This window comes from Micrasema longulum, unplaced genomic scaffold (assembly GCF_059751315.1).
Source record: "Micrasema longulum isolate JH-2025_06_02 unplaced genomic scaffold, ASM5975131v1 h1tg000537l, whole genome shotgun sequence".
Taxonomy (NCBI): domain Eukaryota; kingdom Metazoa; phylum Arthropoda; class Insecta; order Trichoptera; family Brachycentridae; genus Micrasema; species Micrasema longulum.
In genome coordinates, this window is record NW_028277733.1 from 216,841 (window position 1) to 235,003 (window position 18,163).

Genomic DNA, 18,163 nt, shown 5'->3' on the forward strand with positions numbered 1-18,163 from the left:
TTTTATTTCAACAGAGAGGGAAAACATTTTTAAGAAGGGAATATGGAAGTTTAGGCATTTACAAAAGTCAACAGATAGAAGAGTTGAGGAAATGTGGATGTTCAAACATGGGCAGAATGGTGAATGTTACAGTGTGTAAAGTGGCCACTTAAACCAGACAATGACAGGTCATAAGACCTGTAAATGCCTAGACTTCCACATTCCCTTCTCAAAAATGTTTTCCTTCTCTGTTAAAATGAATTTAAATATGAACAACTCCCTAGGGAGGAAATCCAGCCAGTCTGCAAGCATTCGGACATAATCAAACATTGTTGAACTGAGAAAATGCTAAATTAATTAAAAACGATAAGCTGTAATTACAAAAATCTCCAATGTGTCATTTTTAAAAATGAAAAATACCTCTAACGTAATTTTTTTAAATTATGTTTTGAAATGAATGTATTCAAATACAGAATTTAAAGAAAAATAACATTATTATTTACACGTTTATTAAAAAAATTGGCAGTCTTCCTTCATTTCCTCGCCTTGGTTTTTTTACTGTTCTGTGTAATTTCAAATTCGTCATATTTAAGGTACTACGCGCCAAACGACGAAATATTGCTTAAAACAGTAAGCTCACCAATGTACAATAAAATTTTATCAATTTTTTTTTTTTTAAATACATGCAACTGCTTTATTTGGATTTTTTTTTATTTATAAAATACGTTTATAACTGAAATCGAGTTCGACGTTAGTCAATATCGAAAATATAAAAACATGTTTGCTCTAAATGTGTAAAATATTTGTGCATGATTTATTATATAAATATTTTAGTAGTGTACTTTTCACGATCCGCCATTGGAAAGTCTCGCTACCGGAGGAATATCTACTTCAGTTTATCATTTTTTCCTTTTGAAAAACACACTTTTTTAATTATAATTTCTTCTCGATTTATTTTCGCAGAACCCTTTTTGCCCGCTGCTCCCCGCAGTGGTTTTTCTCAGATGAGTATTGCAAAGTTTAACGCGAATTTTTATGGAACTTTTGCTTAATGTACTAGAAAAAATAAATCCTTCCTTTCTGTAAGCAACCAGAAACAAATATACCCACCCCATGATCTATCAGCAAAATCTGCACAAAAAACCTTAAATCATAAATTAATATAAAAAATACATTTAAAGTACTAGATCTGTGCTAATTCATTATTTAAACACGGTTTTTCAGGGCCAGTCCATGAAATTTTAGAGAAACATTCCTTATAGTAAGCCTAAAATAAGTCGTTATTGAAAAAAAAAAAAAAATTCAAAATGTAATAAATCCTTTACTTCTCGGACGAGCAGTCCCTCCACAAACTAATAAAATATAAACTTAATAGTTTTCAGATTTTGATACATATACATTCACACATATACATATATACACATATATATATACACACATTTAATGAATTATGGATATTATTAAAATAATAAAAGGCATGTACTTCATTTTGAGATAGTAAAAAAAAAATCCCTTTTGGAAAAAAACTGTTATAATATTTTTAAAAGCTTACCATGGGGAATGTTTTTCTGAAGTTTCGTATAAACATTGTACATACATATACAGTTTACATACATATGCATAAGGGTTGGCATATTGCCTTAAGGCTATTTCTTCCTACCTACCCAAAATGGATGAAAATATAACTTTATCTGAGATTAGTGTGAACGGAGATATTGATCAGGTAAAAACAATGTGTATCGGGGAAGTGTGTTTACTAGGAATGGAAAGACTGAGAAAGATATTGAAAGGAGGGTGAGTGCCGGGAACAGGGTGAACGGTGCACTAAAATCTACTTTGGCAAACAAATGTTTATCGTAGGAGGTAAAACTAGCAGTTCACAATGTATGGGAGCAAAGTATGGAATTGAAAATAATTATGTAAGTAGGTATGCTGTCGAAATGTGATTCTTCAGGCGAATGTGTGATAAAACGATGCATGATAGGTGATATTCATGCATGAGAAGATGTATGAATGTAGAAGAAGCAAGGTCTGTATGCAAAGACAGAGTGAGATGGCGTTCTGTCCTCTCTGCCTACCCCTACGGTAACGGTTTGTTTGCTTGTTTGTACCCAAACCGTTTAATTTAAGAAAATCATGTAGATGTACATATATTATAAACTAATAAATCAAAGTAATATTTGAACAAATCGTATGTATATTATAATGGTATTATTTTAAAACAAAATATATTATCTACATTTGTATTCTTTTAAGAAAAAAAAGTTATTTCTTTGTTTTTTTTAAAGTAAAGTTACGTAAAACATATTATAGATAGTCAAATATAAAGGTCAGCTGCGCATAATCCCTTATATAGATGATACGCCCCTGGCGTACACTTGTGTTAACTAATGACGGCATGTGTCCTATCAACACGTTGGTTTAATAATTTTGTGAAACTACTTTTTATTTTTTTTATTTATTATTTCAAAAATATTTACAAAAAAGTCTTAAAATTATAGTCCTGCTAAATTGGACGCATACAACTCGTCAGCAGGTTCTTATAAATTCCTTTGATTTTTCATACTTAACCTACATTAATCATAATTTCATTTGAAAAACTATACATATTATACCTTATTCTATTAATATATTGAGTTTTTCTACTGACATTTCTTGGTGGAACTGCATTTTAATTATAATAATTTTAAAAAATGTATTTGGTTTTATTCCTCTTTTATTTATATATTTTTACCAGTGACCGGGTTTGACACCAGTCTGATGCCAAAATCCGGTCACTGGTAAAAATTTATAAAAAATAAATAAAAAAATCTATATTCGTGTTTTTATTATAATCATATTCTATTACATTAAAAAAGATTTAAAACTTTCATTAATAAAAAAAACGTTTTTTATCACATTTTTTAACACATTAGCCACAATTGAGCATTCGCCTCACTCCCGTATTTAACTCACTATTTTTAATATTGTTTAGTAACATGTCAAATATTTTAGGTATACTGTATTGCAGTGTCCTTTTGCTATATTTATTGCAATATTTAGGAACAGCTAGCCCTTCCATACTAGTGAACCTAGTGTTTTAATCATGTACTTTCTATGGTAAAGGTGTATAGTGTAATTAGCATGTTGATGTTATTAGTGTCCTACTAGTTTACTAAGAGATGTATACGATTTAAAAACGAAAGACAAAAAAAAGTTGATAAGTGGTTGTATACAATAATTGAGTAAAATGTTTGACCACAAAGTTAATGTTCTTCGTCTCTTAGTGCCCTGTCAGGTATCCCCAACGTTGGCAATCACTCTGGCAAAAGTCTCCCTGTTCTGTGCTGCCCGGAAAATCTGCTCCACAGTCCTGAAGCCAGTCCAGTCTCGTATATTTCGCAGCCAGGACATTTGTCTTCCTCCAGCCCCTCTGTGACTCTCAATCTTGCCTTTCAAAATTAAATAAAGCAAGTGGTACTTTTTTCCACGCATTATATGCCCCAGATATGAAATTTTACAAACTTTTATCGTGGTTAAGAGTTTTCTGTTCGTTCTAGCTCGACTTAAGACTTCTGAGTCCGTTATAAGGTCTGTCCAAGATATCTTAAGCATTCCGCGATGCAACCACAATTCAAAAGCCTCCAGCCTATTCATAGTGTTCACTTTCAGAGTCCAAGTCTCACAGCCATATAACAATACAGACCACACATAACATTTTACCAATTTTCGCCTTATTTTCAAGTTGAGATTAGCATTGCAGAAGAGGGATCTCATTTTATTAAAAACAGCTCTTGCTGTCTCAATTCTGCATTTAATTTATATATCTGGGTCGAGAGTCTCTGTTAGAATGATGCCGAGGTATTTAAATTTTTCCACCTTTTCAATGTCAAAACCCTTAAATTTGAGATAAAATGCGGAGTAATCAAGGCGGCCAAATGTTATCCATTTTGTTCTGCCAACAATTATTGTTAAACCCAGTTGTTCGCCAAATGCATCCACACTATTTAAGAACTCCTAAAGATCGGCAATGGTATCCGCCAGCAAAACAGTGTCGTCGGCGTACCTGATATTGTTGATTATAACTCCATTGATCTTCAGGCCTCTTTCATTGCTGTTCAACGCTTTCATAGTCAGAATACAAGTTGAAAAGCAAAGAGGACAGGATACAACCTTGTCGCACTCCCCGCTGAATGGATATTGCATCTGATATTTCGTTTCCGCATCTGATTTTAGCTATTTGGTACAAGCATAGGTTTTGGATAAACAATTGATCTTTGGTGTCTATATTACACTCCCTCAACATTTCCATCAAACTAAAATGTTTTACTCTGTCAAATGCTTTCTCATAATTTATGAAACAAGCAAAAATCTCTTTTCTCTGATCACGGCACTTCTTCAGGAAATTATTGATAGCTAATAAAGCCTCCCTTGTACCGATGGCATTTCTAAAGCCAAACTGCGTATCATCCAGATCCTGTTCGCATTTATTCCGATTCTCGCATGTCTAATTTTAAGGAATAATTCCAGTATATGACTCATCAGACTTATTAGTCTATAGTCATTGCATTTTTTTAGTGCTGTTTTATGTGCAATGTCACAAAAGTAGATCTCAACCAGTCTTGGAAGATAACCCCTGTGTCATAAATAGCATTAAATAACCGCAGCAGGTAGTCAATATTATCGTCACTGATGAGCTTCAATACCTCAACTGGAATATTATCTGGTCCACGAGTTTTTCTATTTTCTGAAGTCTTTATTGCATGAAGAATTTCCGATTTTAATATTGATGGCCCATACAAGTTATTATCATTAAAAGTTGGGTTGTTAAATCTATTATCTTTAAATACTTCAAGAATATACTTCTCCCAAGCAAGCATAATTTCCTTTTCGTCTAATATTAATTTATTAGAGTCGTCAGCCAAATATGATGGAGTAGTTTAATTACAAAGTTAATACTTGAAGTATTTCAAATACTTTTTTATTTGTCAATATCAAAAGCAGCGATGACATTATTTTACATTAAATTACTTTTGTCGTTAATGATTGACGCCAATTGACACTTAAACCTGTGGGGTCAATTTGCGACAATTTATTTTGTGTTTGAATTGGCATATCTCACGCATTAAACTAATGATTACAGAAGGACCGCTGCGTCGATAAGAATAAATTAAAGTTTTCCCCGATCACCGATTGCAATGGATTTTTTTTCAATAAATATTTTGCGTTCATATAATAAACCCAAAATGTTCAATATTTGGGACAATTTTAGAGTAAGACTAGTTATAAATAGCTCAATATTAGAAAATTGGAATAGAGTTGAAGTGAAGTGGGGTTCAAACCTGAGACCTGTGATACATAAGACCGCGACACCAGCTTCTAGGTCCACTAAAAAAAAACTGCACGCTTAAAGACTTTAATAAAATACATAATTAAATATTTACACTTTTTTTATAAATAATGAACATATCATTTCAAATATAGAACCGTATTTAATTACGAAAAAAGTTAATACCTAGCCATTCCTAATTTATTTAATTAATAAAACTAATGATAACATAATGTGTCTTTGACATACTTGATTAGACTATCTCTGTGATGTAATTGCTAAGATACTTGACTCGATTCCCGATGAGAACACTATAAATAAATCTAATTTCTTTCAAGCCTGGGTGTTCTGTGCTATAATTCTCCACTGTAATTTGGTCTTCTGGTCTGTTGTGGTACAAAAAATACAAAATCATATTTTATATCTTTTCATTTTATCACGATTCTATGTGTATTTTTATATGTTTTGATTGTAGTTGTTTCAACTTATTAAGTTTAATTCATTTAACAACAAAATTTTTAGTTTGTCCAATTTTTTGTAGACAAAGACTGTATTTGACTTCATACGAGTCAAAATATGTAAGAGATTTACGATCCAGGGGTTAAAGGAATCTATTCTGTATTTTATCTAGTTGTGATATTTAAATTGTATATCGAGAATTCCAAACAACAGATAAAAACTCAAGATGGCTGCGATGCAAACTCAAGATGACAATGAAAATTAATTATGAAAATGAATAATCATTCAATATAAAAACACATTAATCAAAAAGGTCCTGCCTAAACACGGTACAGGTTTTTAAATGTTTTTTGTATTTATAGGGATCAATTAAAGTTAAAAAAATATTACGTTAATAAAATTTGTATTATTTTGAATACTTTGAATATTAATAATATTTAAAAAAATAGTTTTTTTTTCAGAGTTTAAATTTTACTGACGCAGTATTCTTCCTGTCAATACCATAATATCGCACATCAGTTTAAAATACAAGACTGTTTAATGTATTATCTGTCATACGGTTGGTATTTTAAGACTTGGCTCATATTGCCTCGCTGCTTCAATTGATTCTTCATTGATTGCTAAATATAGAAATGACTTGGCGCATTATAATGTAGGGTTAAACTTACAAGTTAAAAGCGAGAATGCGACGAGCGATGTTACCCAATTTTTGAAGGGTATGGTTAAAGAGGTAAATTGTAGTTAATATTTGTATATTACTTACTACTTTTACATATTTTTTTTTATTTTCTTTTATTCAGGAAACATACAGTACAGTTACAAAGTTTAATATTTTACACAATTAGACTTAATTCTAATGGACCAGTGAAGTTTCCATATTATAAATCAATTATATGTAAGGTTAATTATGAAAGTATGAAAAAGAGAAGAAAAAAGAAAAACACAAATGAAAGTTGTTTAAAAATTAAAATTTAAGTGAAAGAAAGATATTTTAAAGTTTGTAGTTTGTAGTGAGTACTTACAAATGAAAATAATATTAAAAACTAAGAAAGTTTGTAAGAGTAATTAAAAATTAAGAATTGAAATAAAGAATGAAAAACATGCTCAGATGTAAAAATAAAATTGTAATAACAATTTTTTTTAAAAAAGGAAGAACATAAATATACACATATTTATTTTAAGGGATTCAAAGAAACGATGAGAAGAATCTTTAAGTGAAATATAAAACAGTAAATTTAGGTCGATTTAAAAAACATCTTCAAAATTAATGACACATTATAGTAAGAGCAGCAATATATAGATTATTATTTACATTTATAATATAAGTAATTAAAAGTAGTTTATTTTTACATATCTTCAGTTAAACGTTAAAATTAAAAGTTTATTTTATTACATATCTTCAGTTAAACGTACAAATTAAAAGTGAGAATGCGACGAACGATGTTACCCAAAATTTTAATCAGGACACTAATTATACTCACACGCAAATCCCAACATACGACTACACCACAAAAGTTGCACATAAATATTAAAGCAACGTGCTGATAGGCCCATGCTGTTAAAAACTAACACCGACGTGCATTGATTATAACATGTTTTATTTTTCCCCATCCCTTTATTTAAACTATTGTTCTAACAAGATGTAACATTTTTTTCCATAATCATTGCGTCTTGGTGTTAAGATGTGTAATATCAGCACGTTGATTTTCAAATTTAAAATAATATTTCAAAATTATTAACTGTTCACCACTATTATCATCGTCATTTATTATCTGTCATACTGTTGAATAATTTTCATCATTTTTCGACTAGGCTCATATTTCCTCGATGTTTCAATGGATTGTTAAATATTAAAATGACTTGGCGCATTATAATGTGCATGGACAAAAAAAAAAGGTGTAATCTTCAAATGGACATTTTCACACCTGATTTGGAAAGTTAAATTTAAATAACTATGCTAAATGTTGGTACAATAAATATATTTTTTTTTACGCGAATAATGAATGTCCGCTGAATCAGCAATACATCTATTCAGATACCTTTTACAAGACAGAGCACGAAGATATAAGTTATAACAATGAAGACAGAGACGCTGTTCTGCGGCGGGTGTTGTGTAAAACAGATTCAGTCTTAAGTCGGTTGATGACAGTGATGGGACGCACGCGCTTAACATGAGCGACGTATTTGTGATTTTTTATTTTTTTTGCTATAACAGGGCTAAATTATATGTTTATTTGCATAAATTATGGAAAAAGAATCATTAAACAACATATCTCTGTTTTTTTTTTTTTAGCGTCTGAACTTTGGAATATTCCGTCTTTTAATTTATTTAACTTTTGTACATAATGTTATTTGTACATTGGCGGGCTTATTGCCAAATGGCAATTTCTTCCAACCAACCAATAAAATAAAAGTTTTATTTTTATAATTCAAGTTACAGAACATATTCAATAGAAAAAAAAGATTAAAAAGCTAAAAGCATATAAAAATAGAAATAAACGTATTTGTTTATAAATTACCTTAAATCAAAACTATTACTCAATGGGAAAAAGGAAAAAGAGGAATGAGGAAAAGGAAAAGGAGGAGAGATTAAGGAAGATAAAAGAGATGTTTTTTCAGACGTGATTAAAACAGAGATAATGTAGTGACATCTTTGATGGTGGGTGGGAGATAATTCCACACTCGAGCCGCATGGACACTATATGAGTTAGAAAAGAAAGAGGAATTGTGGATGGGTATTAAGAGAGTGCCTTGAGAATTGAACGAAGAGGTAAACCATGAACTGATAAGCGTTGAAATTTTTCACGCAGGTATATAGGAGCGTTAGGACTATGAAGTACATTGAACAGAAGTGAGAGGGAGTGATAGTCTCTCCGCTGTCTAATTTTGAGCCATATCAGTTGCCTACGATAGTCAGAAATGTGGTCATATTTCCTAAGACCAAAAATGTACCTTATGCATGTATTCTGAAGTCGTTCAAGCTTATCGAGTTGCTCACAGCTTAAATCAGTCATGGAAACATCAGCGTAATCTAGAATGGGTAGTAGTAATGCTTGTACAAGAGTGCATTTAGTACTAATGGGTAAGAATTTTTGCAACCTTCTAAGTGAGTGTAGACTGAAAACTATTTTGCGGCTTAATTCATTAGTATGAGCTCGCCAGCAGAGATGCTCATCCATTTGTACTCCTAGATTTTTTACGGATTCCCTGTATTGAATATTGGTACCATTGACAATAAGAGGATTAAGTGAAGGTATGTCTAGCTTACTAAGCAATCTTTGACTACCTGCAAACATAATTTGTGTTTTATAATAATAATCTTCACATTCGTTTGAAAATGCCCTAATAAGGCGAAACAATTGTCACGAAGTTTTTATTTTTATATGTTTATATTTGTAAAAATAAAATAAAGTGTTCAGTAGACTCAAATCAGTGTTTGATTTCTAATTATAAGTTTATTATATAAATATTTAAAAAAATAAAAATAAAAATAAAAAGCACAGGCTGCAAATAGAACAGAACAGATAAATGATCTATCACATTTGTGCACAAGGCATCGATATGATTTTAATAAATCGCGACTAGCTTATGTGTAGCATTTATGGAGGACGATAAAAAGATTTGTTTTTGTGGGTTACTCACAAATGCTGACGTTAATGTTATCCAGTTGTAGTAATTACCCTAAGAAATTTTATTACACATGAAAAATGCTATGGATTCAGAATACAAAGTTATAGAGATAGCAACAACGTGTTGATAGAAAAGCTGGTGGAGGCAGTGTAGAGCGAGTGACGTGGTGCACACGTGTGATGCAGCGAGCATAGATGATAATAATTGATTACAGTCCTTCTATTATCTGGTCCTTGTCTATGTTCAGGCGGAAAAAATACCCTTATTTATTTCAACAGTGAGGAAAAACATTTTTGAGAAGGGAATATGGAAGACTAGGCATTTACAGGGCTTATGACTGACGTTGGTTTAAGTGGCCACTTTACACACTGTAACATTCACCATTCTGTCCATGTTTGAACATCCTCATTTCCTCAAGTCTTCCATCTGTTGACTTTTTTTAAGTAAAAGAGCTAGTTTGCAAGCATTTGGACATACTCAAACATTGTTGAATTAACTAGCTGATAAAAGAAGAAGAAAAAAAATTGGAAAATTGTTTTCAGGCATTGCCTAAAAGGTGATTTGGTTCAGCCGGATGAAGCTCACCCACGTGATAAAGGTTTCAGCTCTTTTACTTCACAAAAGTCAACAGATAAAAAAATTGCGGAAATGTGGATGTTCAAACTTGGGCAGAGTGTTGAATGTTACACAGTGCGTAAAGTGGGCACTTGAACCAGCCAATGACAGGTCATAAGCCCTATAAATGCCTAGACTTCCATATTCCCTTCTCAAAAATATTTTTCCCCTTTGTTGAAATAAATTTATAAATGAATTACTCCCTAGGGAGGAAATTCAGCTAGTCTGCAAGCATTTGGACATACTCAAACATTGTGGAAAAAATACCGTTTGTGACGTAGTTGAGAGAAAAAATAATCAGAATTCTCGACAAGTGTTTTTGACTCGATGGCTGCTCTCAAATAAAACTCCTGACAGAGGAAATCAAGTGGAGAACTTATAGTGTAGAGGTTGGCACGTTCACCTACCGTGCTTGAAGTCCCGAGTTCGATTACTAGGAACAACAACATAAAATATTTGTTTTTCGATGATTCATGATTTTTGCTATTTCGAATATACCGCGTTATCTCTTTTAAAAATTATTATATGTTATTTTATATACCAAAGTATGTTAAGTATTAAACTTGCAAAGTTATTATATAGAACAATGTATAAAACAACTGTGAAATATGTAAAAATATAATGTTATTATATTATTTTATAATTTTGTAATAGAACACTGTTAAATGTATTTATGTTTATGTTTATAAAAGGCATTTGTGCCTTGTGCACAAATAAAATAAAATAAATAAAATAAATAAAATAAATAAAATAAATAAAATAAATAAAATAAATAAAATAAATAAAATAAATAAAATAAATAAAATAAATAAAATAAATAAAATAAATAAAATAAATAAAATAAATAAAATAAATAAAATAAATAAAATAAATAAAATAAATAAAATAAATAAAATAAATAAAATAAATAAAATAAATAAAATAAATAAAATAAATAAAATAAATAAAATAAATAAAATAAATAAAATAAATAAAATAAATAAAATAAATAAAATAAATAAAATAAATAAAATAAATAAAATAAATAAAATAAATAAAATAAATAAAATAAATAAAATAAATAAAATAAATAAAATAAATTACAAGGTGGTTCTAGCTAAAATCTTTTATTTACACTAGAGTGACACCTGAAACTCGAAACTAATCGAAGAAACGGAATTGAACCTCAAATAAAAATAACAATTATTGAGTTTGAAAATTATATTTGTATGGCCAATTTTTGTTATGCATTTTAAAGGCTAATGAGCAGAAAAACAGCTTTAAAGTGTAAAATAAGGGATATCTTGTATCACTTTCAAAACGTTACAAGCATTATTTATATTTGACTTAAAAAAAGATTTGACATGTAAAAATAATATGCATTTTCTATTATTGGGTTATGTCCCCCTTAAGAGATACATGGAATAACGTCCAATAAACTCCAGTCAATAAAATACCTCAATAAGAATAAAAACCCTTAAATCGCCACACAATCCCACGTGTCCCTGAAATTGATCCAAGAAAATCACTTTACCCGCAATAAATTCGTTTAGGGAGATCGATCGGCAAATTTCTAACCAAATTGGCGGTAAACCCTACAGCTTTCTAACTGACCATCTGGAAAAACGTACCCCAGACAACCCTTAACGAAAACAGATAATAAATGGATGCTCCTAAATCCCCGTTGCATCCAAAAATACTTATTTTTACAACGGAGAAAATCCGCCCAATAAAAACCTAACCCCAAACAAAAACGCCCGCCGTTAAAGGGTTTTCGATGTAGATACGACGTTTTCCCACCAAAATTGCAGCATCTTTTAAAAACCCCTTTTTTGTAAAAGGGGTATAAGTGGTCAATAAAAGAGGGCTAATATATTGATACACCGAGTTAACCCTCGAAGTGGTGAGGCGAAAATAGAATTGGTCTTCCCTTTAAGTTTTTTTTACCCGTTTGCTTGTTTGAGCTACCCCAACCCTTGCGCGCCCAGGGGGGTTATTCGGAAAGAGATTTGTCTTACAATCTTTTCCTTTTTTATTCATGAACTAGTACGGGGGTGAGAGTGTATTTTGAGGTGTCTGAGGTGGATATCATGTTTCCGGTGTCCATTGAAATTGCTCAGGGGTTAAACATGAACCTTTTTATTCCACATTGTATGTCTGCTTTTAGAAATCTATTGACCGTTTTCTTTTTGAAAGGAAAATTAAATTTCATAATACTAAGAAATACTTGAATGTTTTTTGATTGATGACCAACAATTTCTGAAAATAGGTTACCTTCTTGTTAAATCATATTACAATATCTATATTTATACAACAGTTTAGATCTATGGACACCTCGTCACCTACTTCATACAGCTATTTGACATATTTAAATATAACTAATAGTCGCTTTTAACACTAACCCAATATAACTTTAACGCTTAGAAGAGCTTTGTTAAAAACCACCGAAAGACCAGAAGTGCCGTATTGTCATTATTGAGATAAAAGCGATGTAATGCACTGCATCGTTAACAAAGAGACAGCCTTTTGACTAAAATATATAACTAAAATTTCATATTTAATAAAAGAATTCAATCAAATGTTCAGTCATGAATCGATTTAATTTATCCCTTCTTGGCAAGGATAATAAAATCTAATAAGGTTATTATTCTTCACTCAAATTGTAATTTTTTTTATTTCATTTCATTTATTTATATTAAGTTACATTGAGGACATTACAGAGTATCCAACTAACTCTCATCACATTACAAAATATACATATCAGTGTTATTAAATAGATAAAAGAAAAAAAAATAATTCGTCATGTAAAATTGACATATATATTACAATTTGGGAATAGCTCTCCTAAGAGTAATCCCACCGTCATGAAATATATCATCATCCGAGGCGAGACGATTGAATAACACGATTGTTCTACTTACCAGCATAACTATTTGCAGGTTGGTTCTGCATCGTGGTAAATAGAAAAACCCGTGTTGCCTTTGTCGAAAATAATTATCAGGGACAAATAGACCGAATTCATTCAGAATATCAGAATTATGTATGCTTATGCGACCACCAATCAGTTGAAAAAAATAAACACCCAAATGAATATTCTTCTAAAAATGATTGGTAGCTCAGTATTCCTAGTAAGAAGTCAGTCGGGAAAAGCCACGGGTAAAATCCATACTCCCTGAGATACAGATAACGCAGAAATTTTTTTTGTGCCCTCTCTATCATTAAGGAATACGTAGTATTATTTGGCGACCAAATGATGGGACTAAATTCCAAGCGACTTCTTACCAAGGAATTATAGAATGTTTTTTTACCTGAATAGTTGAAAGCATTTTAAAGGAGTTACTACATGATGATATTACATGTAGATTAAATAATAACTGCGTCAAACACTACCCCGAGATCCCTGGACGTCGACGCTCGTTCAAGTTTTAATCCATCCATGATGTAACGGAAATAAATAGTTTTGGACGCTCTTGTGTACGACATGACAAAACATTTAGAGACATTGAAGAACAGTTTGTTTCGTTTACTTCATTGTATAATATTTTGAATGTCATACTGAAGTTTCAAACAGTCCAAAGGAGATTGCATTTCACAGAAAATTTTCAAGTCGTCCTCAAATAATAAAAACTTGGAAATTTTTATTTCATTGCTTATGTCATTTATAAATATTGTGAACAACATTGGTTCTAAATAAGACCCCTGGGGCACTCAGGAGGAGGTGTGAAAAACTGCAAATTGATAGAATCTAAATGACACATACTGCTTTCGATCTATAAGATAGCTTGAGAAAAATCTCAGGGAAATGTCACTGAAGCCAATCTTTTGAAGTTTCTAAAGCAAAATCTACTTTATCAAATGCTTTTGAGAAGTCGTACAACCAATCTACCTCAGCACCTTTGTCAAGTGATTTTGTGACAAAATTCGTAAACACCATCAAATTTTGTGATCGTTGAGCGCCCTGACCAAAATCCATGCTGTTCATTTGTTATAAATGGCTCTATTTTGGGATTGATAAAATGGTATATCTACCACTCAAACACCTTCGCAGGTGTAGATAAAATTGCCACAGGTCTATAATTTTCAATGCATGTTTTATTGCTTTTTTTAAATACTGGAGAAATTTCGGAAGTCTTCCATATCTCTGGAAAAGTGCCTGTTTTTAAAAATAGATTTAATATTACAGATGTAGGAACAAAGTTATGACCCAATGATTTGATGTTTTTTAAAGAACTAATTGATTTCAAGACATTTGTTTCACTAAAAATATCGATAAAAATGTTTTGCCTTGAGAAGTATTTTGACTCCCTATTTGAATGCTTTTATTTAAAGAAGAACTGTAAACTGATAAGAAATTTTCACCAAAAGCTTAGAAAAAAATATTTATTTATATTCATTGGTTTATTGCACTGCAAAACTCTTCTGCAGATTATCTAAGGGAACTTTGCATTCTGCGTGAACTAGCTGACAGGCATCTTACGCTTAGATTACCTGCGTCTACGTCAAGAGGAAAAATTGTTATGCCTCTACGCAAACAGCGCACTAAATTGCGAACGCGCATGGAATGCTCTCCCAGCAGAGGTACGAGGCTGATGATGTTTCGGAAAAATCTTAAAACCTACTTGTTTTCTAAATTATTTGAATAAATCTATTGGATGTGATGACAAAGTATATTGTTTTACTCATATTTCAAATGAAAAAAATTCATATGAAATTTATTTTAAAGTTTATATTTGAAGCACTAACTTTGTGGTTATTCTAAATAATGAAATAAATAAAACAACTTTGTTTTTAACCACTAATTTTTCACCGACCAGTTTCAAAGCAAGAAGCTTGTTTGCTTTGAAACCGGTCGGTGAAAAATAAAAATTAGTGGTTAAAATCAAAGTTGTTTTATTTATTTTATCATATTGAAATTTATTTGTTTATAGAATCACTTTGTAAAGCGCCTTTGAGGTATTACATTACGAAAATGGTGCTATATAAGTTATCCATAATTATTATAATATTGACCCAATCCAACAATTATTTTTAGATGGACATGTCAAAAGTTTATGAGGAGATGTATGAATGTAGAGGAAGAAAGATCCGTTTCCAAAGAGAGTTATTTGACGTTCTAAATAGCGTGATTGCTTTATTTTGTTTAATAAAAAAATTCAATAATATTTTGAGTATGTCCAAATATTTGTTAACAGGCTCGATTTCCTTCCCATGGAGTTATATTAATTTTTGTAAAATTTATTTAGTTCAAGCAATGTTAATGCCTAAACTTGCATATTCCTTCTTAAAAATGTTTCCTCTCTCGGTTTTTCCCTTCTCGCAAATTTGGAAAAAATATAATTTCAGATTTGCAGATAATACGGTTTCATAATTAATAATCAAATTTCCTTTAATTCGAGAAGTTTGGTTTCCGATTAATGGAGAAGGGGATGATATAAGACAGTAGGATCCGGATTTAGGTGGGTGGGGGTAATTTCATCCCCGCAGGACCAATCGGAGGTTCGATTGAAGTTTTCCAAACAACGAAACGAACTAACTTTTCAATTTGGCATTCAGATCTAATACAAAATTTAATGTAGGCAACGGAAAATGCAAAACGTGTCATAATTCCGATTTCCATCCCTTGTAGTTTACCCTCTTTCACACCTTAACACTTTCACTACCAGTATACTAAAAAAAACATTCAAATCAAATAATATTATAGTATTCTTGCGGTCTTTGGTTCGATTCCCGTGAAGATGAAAGTGAAATATTTATTATTTTGTTTGTTAAAACTGCATTATTTTATTGTTCTGAACAGGCATCTGAAGCGTAGGACGGATCACATTACCTTCATGGAACAAATGATCGTATTACACTGCATTTGTTCGACTATTGCAGCGCCTTATGGATGCGGATGGGGAAATAATTATGATAACATTTCATTTCAAAAATTATTTTCTCGTGAAATAACAAATATAAATTGAGCATATCACAAAACAGATGTAGAACATTTTATAGAAGGAGATATAGAATTCTAGGTATTTACAGGGCTCGTGACCTGCCACTGGCTGATTTAAGTGGCCACTTTACACAGTGTTATATTTGCCGCTCTGCGTATGTTTGAACATCTTTATTCTTTTCATTCTTCCATGTATTAACAAATTACAACAGGGATGGAGAATGTTTTAGAAAAGGGAATATGGAAGTTTATTTGTTGGTTTGAGTTGCTACGTGACACGCTGTTAAATTCACAATTTTACCTATGTTTTAACATCCATATTTTTCAATTCTTTCATCTGTATTTTACTGAAGTTAAAGAGCTCAAACTTGTATTGTATCAAAGAGATTCATCTGAACAAATTATTTCGCATACTAGGCAACACCTAAAAAAAATTTTCCAAAATTTCTTCTTGAACAAGATTTATTACAATATTTTGAGTTTGTTCAAATGTTTGTAGACAAAAAAACTGGATTTCACTCCATAAGGAGTCATTAAAATCAACAACTTATATATATATTTGAATTGTGAATGTTAATAAGTGTATAAAAGGGCCACTTAAACCAGCCAATGACAGGTCTTAAGCCCTGTTAATGCCTAGACTTACCATTACTACTACATTCCATTCTGTAAAATATTTCTTATCTCTGTTGATATATTATATTAAAATTAAAAACTCCCAGGGGGTTGAATCCAGTTCATTTGGATAGACTTAAAATGTTGTTGAAACATTTTTTTTAAATGAGGCATTATGATCAAAATAATCATTTACATAAAAAACAGATTATTTAAAAAAAATAAAAAAATATTTAGGAACTGTAGATCGTATACAACTGCCGTTAATATCGACTTAACTAACGAAAATTTAATATTTATATAATATAAACGACAAAAAAGGAAAATGACATTGGCTGCCTCCATAGTGTAATGGCTAAGAGATGCGCGACTTACAAATGAAAAACTCCAAGTTCGATTCTAGATGAGAACACAAAAATTCGACGTGAATTTTCTCGAATCCGTGTGTCCTGTGCTGCACCAATATCATTGGGCCTCCTGGCCTGTTAGATGAAAAAAAGATTGATAAGTTTTCTTTTTACATTAAAAAATATTGATGTAATTTGAAAAGGAAAATGAGCCACAATTAATTTTCCCCGTTTTTTTTAAAGTAAGCGTCACAGGTCAGTTTACTTTGATGTGTATCACAAATGATCACTGATTTGTAGAACCAACCAAGTGCCTTATGCGCCGTAGGTTGCGGATAGTGAAATAATAAAGATTTGTATAGGTTATGGAAACGTAAATATTTTTTTTGAAGAAACTGATTTATGTTCTTTATCGTCATTTTTTATTTCTTACATAAACATAACTTTTCTAGTAAATAAATTTGTTCAGTTATGAAAGAGTTAAACCCTTCAGAGACAAAGTTAAACGTGACTCATTTTACACAGGCGTCAATACAACATTTGAATGAACTTTTTAACAAAATGGCTGAATATTGTTTTAGACACTGACTTAATGAATCATATATCGTCAAAAATCACTAACACTGAAAAGTCAAATTTTGAGTTGAATATGCGAGCGTTGTTGTTGCGAGTTGAATATCAAAGCGTATTATTTTGTTTTTTTATGTGGTAAAAGTCACCAAGCTTATATAAAAAAAAAAAATGCGTAAATCGAAATTATTTGTTGTTAGTGAAAAACAGTTGCATGACTTTCAATAAAATCTCAACAAGCATAAATCACTAAAAAGTATATATAATTTATTTACAGTTCAAGCAGATTTTTATAATTTTTTTCACTATGCAGTTTTCTTCCAAAAAATAACTTTTTTTTTGTGTTAACGTATTTGAATAATAAATTATAAAATAATGTGATACTTAAATAATATTTCTTCAAATAATAAGTATTTTAAACTAAAATAAAATTGTGGTTTTTTTATAATATTTTCATACATTAATTATCTCTTTTAGCTTGCATTGTCTAGTTTTTGAACAAGTTAAAGTCATTAAACCAAATTTTAGCCATCTTGCCACAACAAAAACTTTCCAGGTACATGAAAATGTATCTAAAAAAAATATTAATGAAATTAACTAAAAATACACAAAGAAATTATGTTGTATACATAAATGACCTAAAACACTCAAATCAAATTTTTCCTTGGTCTCCCAACATTCAAATTACGATTTCACAAAATTGTGATTTTTGGGTGAGTGACT